This window comes from Sander vitreus, chromosome 2 (assembly GCF_031162955.1).
Source record: "Sander vitreus isolate 19-12246 chromosome 2, sanVit1, whole genome shotgun sequence".
NCBI lineage: Eukaryota > Metazoa > Chordata > Actinopteri > Perciformes > Percidae > Sander > Sander vitreus.
In genome coordinates, this window is record NC_135856.1 from 34,115,189 (window position 1) to 34,126,874 (window position 11,686).

Genomic DNA, 11,686 nt, shown 5'->3' on the forward strand with positions numbered 1-11,686 from the left:
ATCATTTAAATGTAACCATATGACCTGAGCAATAAACAAGCCTTTCTTTAATCTTCAATTTTCTATTTGTTTTTTGTTATGAAATTACTATTTCAGTTGCAGGAGGACACATCTGCTGTTTTGCACAGCTTATATAAACAACTAATAAATTTCCGTCATTTCATTCCGTTACAAAAAAATTGTGAGAAAATCGTAGCGTGAATTTAACATCGTGAATCGTAGTTATTAATGATTTATAAAGGGGTTTGCAACCTAATTAATATACTAATTATAAACCATTCTTAAACCATTTATTTTTTTCATTTCATTTCATGTTTATTTGAATAGAGACAGATGCTTAGACATAGACATTTGTGCAACAAATCTCCAATGTACAGCATCACAGCATTTATAGCTATTGCTAATTTCCAATGCCCATCCCTAGAAAGGCTTTTAAAGATGAAAACAAACATCAAACATTGCCACAATTAAAATACATAAAGCACATAAACATGCAAGACACCTACATATGTACCCACCCCCTCACTCACCCTTTAAAAGGTATCCTTTTTGTGTGGTACAATCATACTATATAAATACACTATAATGATGCTAGGTGTGTTGTTGCTGAATTGAGCCTATAGGTTCCACTGTCATTACCAAAAGAGCATATGCACACACATATATATATAAGTATATATATATATATATATATATATATATATATATATATATAAGTATATATATATATATATATATATATATATATAGTATATATATATATATATATATATATATATATGTAAAGTTTGAATATATTGAATGAAAGTCTGAATATATTGAATGATCCTTGAATATATTGAATGAAAGTCTGAATATATTGAATTAAACTTGAATATATTGAATGAAAGTCTGAATAGATTGAATGAATGTCTGAATATATTGAATGGAAGTCTGAATATATTGAATGAAAGTCTGAATATATTAAATGAAAGTCTGAATAATTTTTATGAACCTTGAATATATTGAATGAACCTTGAATATACTGAATGAAAGTCTGAATATATTGAATGAACCTTGAATATATTTAATGAAGGTCTGAATATATTGAATGAAGGTCTGAATATATTGAATGAAAGTCTGAATATATTGAATGAATGTCTGAATATATTGAATGAAAGTCTGAATATATTGATTGAACGTCAGAATATATTGAATGAATGTCAAAATATATTGAATAAAAGTCTGAATATATTGAATGAAAGGCGTGTTGAGTGAGCCTGATGAAAGGGACCTGCCTGACCAAAGAGGTTCCTTTCATTCAGTCTTCCACGATGAAAAAGTTAATTTAAACTTAACTTCTTCATTGGGAGAACGGTACTCTCGCTATATATATATATATATATATATATATATATATATATATATATATATATATATATATATATTTGAATTGTATCAGGTCAGTTTATGCTTGTGTTAAACAGCAAAGGTCCATACTGCTAATCCTATTCTGGACACAGTGCTCTTCTTCTTTTATCTCACTTCTCTCTCTCTTTCCCCTCATCTCCACATCTTCTCCCATATCTTTTCCCTTCCCAAAGCTCAGCTCTGACTGACAGTCTTTTCATTTTTGTCTGTCTGTGTGAACAGATGTTCTTAGTTATGTTATTATAGTTTTAGACTGCCGGGGGACTTAAATATTTGCAGTACAATTAATTAGATTATATTAGATTCAACTTTATTGTCATTGTGCAGAGTACAAGTACAGAGACAACAAAATGCAGTTTGCGTCTAACCAGAAGTGCAAAAAAACAGAAAAGTGCAATGTGATGTACAAAGTATAGACAGGTGGTGCATAGGCAGGACAATAAATATATTGCAGTGTTATAAAAGCAGAATACATATGGCTATGTAATATGAACAATGTATGAACAATGTATGTACAGATATGTGCAATGTAGTAGCAGTGACATTATACTAGTAGTAAGAATAATATAGATATATGCAGTGTATTAGCTGAATAAATAATAAGAAAAACAGAATAAATATGGATATTCTGAATGAACCATATAGACATGTTGTCCCCTATCGATAATATAAGAATTCTGCACATCTTTCCGCACATGGACCCCCCCCACCCCCGGGTCAGCTACCACCGTAAATACAATCTAATTCTGTGGGAAACACATTCAAGTCATTACTAGACTCAATTGGTTTCAGTCAGAGTATGCATAAGGCACAATAGTATTTCCACAGAATCCTTTATTATCAGACCATTCTTTAATAACTTTCGAATTCTTATTACCCGAATTCACGAAATGAGATAAAAGCTTCTACACTAGATTTAATACCATGGCTTAATATAAAAGAGGACTCTTATGTTAACTTTAGTCCCTCCCAAATTGATAATTTTGTAGACGGTGCTGCGGCCTCGCTACGGACGACAATAGACTCTGTTCCTCCTCTCAAAAAGAAGATGACGAAACAATGGAAACTAGCACCTCGGTAAAACTCCCAAACCCGCAAATTAAAACAAACCTCGAGAAAACTTGAAAGTAAATGGCGTTCCACCAATCTGGAAGAATTGCGATTAGACTGGCAAGATAGTCTGAAAACATAAAGGAAGGCCCTCAGAAATGCCAGAGCAGCCTATTACTCATCACTAGAAGAAAATAAGAACAACCCAAGGTTTCTTTTCAGCCCTGTAGCCAGGCTGACAGAGTGGCACAGCTCTGTTGAGCCATGTATTCCTATAGCTCTGAGTAGTGACGACTTCATGAGCTTCTTTAATGATATAATTATAACAATTAGAGATAAAATTCATCACCTCTTGCCCTCTACTTCTAACGGTTTACCTTTAAACGCAGGACCGCTAGAAAGAGCTTTAAGACCTGACATATACTGATTTTCTCCAATAGACCTTCACCAATTAACGCTAAAGGTTTCTTCAGCTAAGCCATCTACCTGTCTCTTAGACCCCATCCCAACTAGGCTACTTAAAGAAGTGTTACCCTTGGTTAACACTTCGTTACTAGATATGATCAACATGTCTTTATTAACAGGTTATATACCACAGTCATTTAAAATAGCTGTGACAAAACCGGTGTTTGGTGTTTTAAGCCCCCATCATCGTCGGCAGCGCTGCCTGGAAGGCACTAGAATTAGGCAATGGTTAGGGTTAAGGTTAGGGTTAGGTGCCTTGAAGTCGACGGTCGCAGCACTGCCTTGAAGTCGTCGTTGGGGGCTTAAAACACCATTGAGCGATAAAACCTCTTCTGAAAAAACCCAATTTCGATCCTGAGGTCTTAGCCAACTATAGACCTATAGCTAATCTTCCCTTTCTCTCCAAGATCCTTGAGAAGGTAGTCGCTAATCAGTTAGGCTATGTGACTTTCTACATAGCAATAGTTTATTTGAGGATTTTCTATTGTTATTTTTATTTCAAGATTATTTGTTTGGCATTTTTAGGCCTTTATTATTGAAAGGACAGCTTAGATTTAAAAGGGGGATTGACATGCTGCAAAGAGCTGCACGCTGGAACCGAACCTGCGGCCGCTGCATTGAGGACTGAGCCTCTATATATGGGCACACGCTCTACCAGGTGAGCTACCTAGGAACCCTATTTATGGATTTTCAGTCAGGCTTTAGAGTGCATCATAGCACAGAGCCGGCACTGGTGAAAATTACAAAAGATCTCTAATTGCTTCAGACAAAGGACTTGTCTCCGTACTTGTCTTACTAGACCGTAGTGCTACATTCAACACTGTTGACCATAGCATCCTGTTACAGAGACTGGAACATTTAATTGGCATTTAAGGAAGCGCACTACGCTGGCTTTAGTGCGTAACTTTTTAATAATAATGAACGTCCGTTACATTCAAGCCATTGCCAAATTAGTTGCTACAAAGCTAATTAAGCCTGTCAGCTCCACACAATTCTCTCTGTATTTCTCAGTATGGGTATCAGAAGATTGTGTTGTCCGGTGACTTTCCTGCGCAGAAATATGAGTGAAGATAATTACCTCTTCTGAAGAGTCCATCATGTTTTTTTAATCCTCCGTGTCCTCCTTGGCTACTAGCAACTGTGTGGAGGAGGTGCATGGTCACGGAAGGCTTGTATCATGTGCACCGCCGACAGTTTCCTTGTCATTACATAGAATTCCTCATGGGGGCGGCAGAAACTACGCACTATAGCTTTAAGTCCTATTAATCAGATCGATCTCAGTTTAATGTTAACAATGAATCCTCGAGGCACGCTAAAGTTAGCCATGGTGTTCCACAAGGCTCAGTGCTTGGACCAATTCTATTCACCTTATATATGCTTCCTCCAGGCAATATTATTAGGAAAAACTCTATTAACTTTCACTGTTATGCAGATGATACCCAATTATATCTATCAATCAAGCCAGACGAAACCAGTCAGTTAGATAAACTTCAAGCATGCATTAAGGACATTAAATCCTGGATGACCTACAATTTCCTGATGTTAAACTCAGACAAAACCGAGGTTATTGTGCTGGGCCCTAAACTGCTCCGAACCTCATTATCTAAATATATGCTACATATATAGTGTGTGTGTGTGTGTGTGTGTGTGTGTGTGTGTGTGTGTGTGTGTGTGTATATATATATATATACATATATATATATATATATATATATATATACATACATATATATATATATATATATATATATATATATATATATATACATATATATATATATATATATATATATATGTATGTATGTATATGCCGTGGCCTCCAGCACTACTGTCAGAAATCTTGGAGTTATTTTTGATCAGTATATATATATCCTTTAACACCTACTTAAAACAAATCTCAAGAACAGGCTTTTTTCAACATTGCCAAAATTAGGCACATCCTCTTTGTAAATGTGTGGTCTAGACCTACTCTCTGTAAAGTATCTTGAGATAACTCTTGTTATGATTTGATACTATAAACAAAATTGAATTGAATTAATATTTGATACTTTCCCATGTGTCCATTGTCTGCCAAATTATGTGAACATAAAAAAAAAGAATTAGAAAAACATTTTATTATACACCGTGGAAAAAATACCGAGAAGTGTACCTCGGTGACATTAAGGATGGGTAGGTTCAGCATCACCCCTGCACCCTGCAACTAAGATGCTAAAAAGCCTAACCCTGTCTGGGAGAGCTTTGGTTTGTGCTGACAGAATTATTTATAACTAGCTATCTGATTATGCAAGAAAACATAGCCATGAAGCCGACATGAAGAGACAAGAGGCCTTTTGCATCTGGCCACACCGAGAGACCTTGGTTTATCCCTGCCATTATGTAACACTCTATCTCTAGCATGCAGGAAAGCCAAGATCTGGTTGGACTACTTAGAGTAAACGCCCACCACAGATGTGCACAGACATTTTGGGGGGCAGGGGCTAAAGTTAAAAAAGGGGAAATAATTAATAAATAATTATTTATTCAAAAAATAAAAATAAAACAAAACGTTAAGTATATTAAAACTCTGACTTCCTTACTAATTCATTCTAAGAGCAGGCAACAGCAAAGGAAACTCTGCCACAATGTGCATGTTTTCTATGCTACTAGTTTCAAGTATATATTAAGGCCTCATTCACACAGCCTGCGTCGGCCGTCCGACGGTCCGGCAGAAATGCAGGTCAGTTATTTTGAATGGGGGTAGTGTGTTTAGGCTGCGGTGGGGGTTGCCGCAGGGGGGACATGCAAAAAAAACGCAGTGGGCCTGCTTTATATATAGCTTTATATTTCACAGTTACTGATCCTTTATAGATCTAGACATTTCCGATCGCACCTGAAGGCAGCTTAATTTCCCAGAAAAAAAGAGAGAAAGAAAAGAGACGGAGGGACTGAGGAAATAGTTAGCTGTTCCACAAACTCCTGTGCAGTTCAGTGCTTGTGTTTGGTGTTTTAAAACTTTCTTGTGGTAGCAATAGAGGCAGTGATGTTTCCTGTTTCCTGTACGGGACTCTCACACCGCCTCAAAACACAAAAGTCTGATGCATGCGCACATCATTGGCTACCGCAGTGGGACACAGGGCTGAGTTTTTTCCAAAAGTCGGTCTTTTCGCCGCAGGCCTGCTGCGTTTTTTACGCCAAGAGTCCCGACGAAGCACGTCAACAATGTCTTTTTGCCTGACCAAGCGACGCTTTTTGACACCATGGGAGTGAGAATGTGTAGGCGGTGTGAATGCAGGGTTAGGGTTACCTGACAATGATGGAAGAAAGTGGTGGATAAAGCGGAGAATGTGTGAAAGCCCTGTGTAACACGTGTGGCTAATGCTAGCGGAAATACTTTCAGTATGATGGCCCATTTACAGAGACATCATGTCAGTGTGTCTGTTGACAGACAAGGAGCAGAGAGTCAGGTAGGAAGCAGCAGCTCTTCTCCTGCAGCGTTACACAGCCTCTCTATGCAGAGTCCCAAATGAAGCTCTGGGCCGTGTAGTCATGTGCAGTCATGGAGGATGCTGGTTTTAATGCAGAGGAGCAGTGCTGTTTTTAAAACAGTGTACAGTGTGAGTTTGTGTTATGTTGCACTTCATATATCCCCCCCCCCCCCCCTTCCCCCTCTATACTAGAGGTCGACCGATATGGGTTTTCACTGACCGATGCCGATCTTTAGAAATCAGGGTCAGCCGATGGCTGATAAATGCTGCCGATTATTATTTAGCCGATACGTGCTTATTTTTAAACCTCTATTTGAAAGATAAAATGTAACACTAATATACACAGAATTTCTCAACAAAAATATTTATTGAACACTTCACCAGTCTACACTTGTATACTTCAATTAAAAATGTATAATGTAAAAACATACTGTATATTGTATAAATAATGTATGAAAAATATATTAAATAAACGAAACAGGTAAGAAGAAAATAAACTTTGTCAAATAAACTTTTCAATGAAAAAATAAAAGTTTAGTGCACTTAGCAGCATTTATTAAACTTCTGAGAATACAAATCTGCAAGCTTCACAGAAAGTGACATGTTATTAATAATCTCAACACTATTTCCTCCTAACTCCTGTTGAATCACATAAGACTAGGGCTATCTAAAGTCAATTCTTGTTCACCTTGTTTGTTAGATCATTGTTCATTTGTTGAAGTGTTGTATCTGTGTTTTGGGGATCATACTGTTACATGTCCTGTTGCACTCATTAGGATCTTATCTGAGCAGATTTCTGTCATTTAAACAACTCTTGGTTGTAATTTAAAACTCGTCCAGCCAATTTAATAAAATTAAGGGTTTTATTCGTGCTCGAGTCCATAGATGCAGTTAATGGATACAGGCACGGAGAACTGAAGGCTCTGTTAGCAACGATTAGCTCCCTTGGCGGTTAGCTCCGTTAGCAGTTAGCTCCAGTTAGCTCCGTTATAGGAGTGGATGACACTGCCACGGACAGGGGTAACAACCAGACTCTGATAAATGACATTCAGGGAGCTTCCACAGCGGTGTGGCCGCGGTGTTTTGTATGGTTTCATTAGTACAGTTAATCCCAAGGCAAGAACACCAGCAATATGCTACTACTAACGGTAGCGTCTGGGCCTGAAGTGACTGTGCGAGACACACGGCGCAAGAATTCACGAGGGGAGGGGTTGGAGGCAGCTGGTCTGGGTGCGCTGTAAAAAATATCGCCTATTCATGATTTTAACACTAGGCTGCCCGCAGATGCGCCTGCCTATTAATCGGCTTGATATACTGGGATATTGGCCAATGCCGATTATGTAAAAAAATGCCAAACATCGGCTAGCCAATTAATCGGTCGACCTCTACTCTATACCACAAACTTAGCAAACTGAACTGAAAACCGTCACATGAACCAAGCCATTCCACCCCTACCATGTAGTATTCTGTAGAAACGTTCTAGCTCGATGGTGTTTTAAGCCTCCAACGTCGCCTTCCAGGCAGCTAACCCTAACCTTAACGCTAAACATAACCATTGCTGCCTAGAAGGCGACATTGGGGGATTAAAACACCAAACAACACGGTTCTATAGAGGAAAAGTACTAACAATGTTTTGCTCATTATATTTCACTGTTTCTGAACTGCTGTAACTCTGCTCTCCAAGCCAACAGTGTCAGTCTCAGTGTGCACGTCTCAACACGTTTACAAATTATTTAGTAATGCTGAGCTGCTTTTGTTGTCAGGCAGGTTCTCCAAACACCAAAACTCAATTCCAAGCCTTCTGGAGGTGAACATGTTGTGTTGAAGAGATGTAGAAGAAGAGCTAAACTGGGGCTTGTCCTGATATTCAGCTTCAATAATGCATGTCTGTGTTCTGCTTTCACCAAAACACAACTTCATCATAGCCGCTCAGCAGCATTGGTCAGAGCCAACATTTTGAGGAGGAAAAGAAAAAAACGATGGATGGAGAAGAGGAGAAAAATGACAAAAACATGTTTTTTTCGCACTTCATCAAAGGCATTCATCATCAGAAACATGTTGCATGAACACTGACCCGCTGGCTTCTGACCCGGAGAACACAGCAGCCCAATGATCTTCCTCTCTTCCTCAGGCAGACTTTTTCCTGTTAATCGCATGTAACCCTGAAAATGTGGACTATTTTGCAAATTGTGACAAGATGTATGTGAGTACACGTAACATACACCACCATCCCCATGGATGAGAGCACAAGAGCAGCATCAGACATCATGATGGCATGCTCTTTAATGAGCTGATGAGGCAATGGATCAAACTGAGACAGAGAAAACTAAAGGTCAAGATGATAGAGTAACATGCTATCAATACTGAACAGGCTGGCGAGGAGACAAATGACAAATACATGGTCTATAATCAGAACTATCCAAACTGTTAATCATTTAAATCTAAAATTACAATATCTCTGATTTTGTGTCTCCGATTCGCCCAGCATAATGCCAGTACACAGTGGCATGTTAACCGAGGACACAAACTAATGAGCTGATCATTTCAGCGTGTTGATGCTCAGACATGCAGGGAGGTGTCCAACACACAATGCCTGATGAGGAGTCCGATAATTGCTACTGGGTAAAAGCACGGCAACGTTGGGGCAACAGTTTGACGTAAGTTGCGACATTGAAGCATGTACGGTTGATTTGTACTGATTTTTTTTTTATTTCGAATTTTAGATGGCTGCTGTAGTGCCACCACCAGGACCAATAACATACAAATCGGGCTTTTTAGGTTTGGCATAGGACTGGACTTGTGTGCAGTTTTCATGCATGGGAACATGGATGACCAAAAACACTATGGCCCCTAATAATAATAATAATTTGTGCATTTGCCATTGACTCATCATTTAAACTCTTCTGTATGAATAACAATGCTGTGCTCAGCGAGAAAACAATCATCAGTCTGTGCACTGACATAACCACCATCAACCACCTTTTACCTCAAACACAAGCCAGTCTACCTGGCCACATTCCAAACTGCATAATGCATTGCTGCGTAATGTAAAACGATTAGAGGATATTTCTCATGGGGGATTTAAAACACGCAAACAGGAAGACTGTCGTACCCAAGGACAAACATCTAATCACTGATGGGCCTTTACAACATAAAAGGCATCTTTTTGCATCTTCCTACATGCCCCCTGGGAAATCCAGATCCTGACATGATCCCTCTGACTCCAGCCAGACAGAGGCCAAGCTACAAGACTAGTTTCACTGAGAGGCCTTACGATGTTTGAAGATGCATGATTCATTTCTCATTTTGAAGAGCGCTAACTCCCAAAGAACAAAGAAATCACATTCAACAATCCTGTATTGTCAACATTTACTGCTGTATGAAAGCTTGGAACGGCCGCTGGTCACGGTTCAGGGCATGTACTGTATGTATTGTTCGGTTTATTTCAGCCTCACAGATTTCAGTCAAAAAGGCTTGTGCAGAAAGAAACTTCAGGAATAATGTTATTAGGGGAAAAAATCTGGCGCCGTAATGAAACCTCAGTCTGCACAGATGAGGTGTGGAGTGCAGCTGTCAGTCAGTCTCAGTCTGCTGTACGAGAGCATTACAGATGTTCTGTCACCTGACTACTACGAAACACAATATGAAAGCCTTGTGCAACACGTGTGGCAAATGCTAGCAGCAATATTTCCAATATGATGGCGCATTTACAGAGACATCACCCAGTAGGGCTACACAATTAATCGAATTTTAATCACGATCACGATTTTGGCTTCCCACGATCAAATTCACGTGATCGAGCGATATTTAAAATGCTTCATTCCGTTCATAGAACGTTCTGTATCAAAGTTTTTATTTTTCCAAAGCTCCGTAAACCACTCACTGATCACGTGCCTCCATGAGCCAATCAGAGTTGTTCCCTGCACCGCGCAGCTTAGTTTAGATGTAGACAGACACAGAGGACAGAGTAACGTAAGGAAAATTCCACAACAGATAGCAGTCGGTCATAAATCGTCAGGAGGTTTACCAGTTTACCAGTAAATGCAACATTTTGTCCCGTCTGTGTTGTTTTTCATACAACAGTAGTGACCAGTGCTAGTTTGAGTCTTTTAACTCATAGCTTTAGCAGCAGACTGTTGTACGTCCCGCTGTTGGAATCCTCTATAGTGAAATACAGTCACACTACACCGTTTAGCTGTCAGCATTTTAGCCGTGTTTAATCCAGTTACTACTGTAGCTAACGGTAGGCTAACGTTACCTGCTGTGTAACGTGTTATTAGTGTTTACTAACGTGACATGCAGCGATGTTTCTGTTGCCTCTAACGTCTGTTTTGGAGCATCAGAGCGCAACGCAGACATTTAAGTGGCATCGTAATCCGCGTTGCTAGTTCGTCCGGTAGATATCGGGCACCGTTAACGTGAACAGAAGATTGCGTTCCTGCATCTTTTCACAGCAAACGCGCATGTTTGGAAAGCGGTCGCACAACAGCTGAAATGGCATACTCCTTCATAGTATCCTTCAACAAAGGAGGAATGTAGCACAATATGGATGTGAAAGCAGCTATAATTAGCCTATGTGACAATAAAATTTGTTTTGGTTAAAATCAACAAATAATCGTGATAATTAATCGTGATCAATATATTGATCAAAATAATCGTGATTATCATTTTGGCCATAATCGTGCAGCCCTATCACCCAGTGTGTCTGTTGACAGACAAGGAGCAGAGAGTCAGGTAGGAAGCAGCAGCTCTTCTCCTGCAGCGTTAAACAGCCTTACCATGCAACTGAAGCTTTGGCCGCGCTATCATAATATCCACTGACATTTCAGTAACACAGGATATACTGCAAGGAAAACATAAATAAATAAATGAACAGCATGTTGAAATTGACAGTGCCCCCTCCCCACCTATAACAAAAGCGTTCTGAACTGAATCGAAGGCAGTCACCCCAAACTGTGACATGAACCGAACCGTAAATTCTGTGAACCCCTGGCACCAAGTTACACATAGTTAAACATATTTCTTTGGTCAGTGATTAATATTTGGTCCTGATGAGACAACTTTTTTCCATTTAAGAGTTGCAGACACTTGACTCTTGCATTAATATGTATCCTTTCTAGTCTATCTGCAGCTGGAGGACTTGTTCAGACAAATCACCCAGATTAACAACACCACAAACACTACATTTCCCAGGTACCCTTGGGGTACTTTCGGCATTACAGTCTAGTGCAGCCCAGTGCAGTGACAGCGATGGGTCGACTCCTGCCTTCAGCCAAATGTTCACTTAGTGTGTAGCA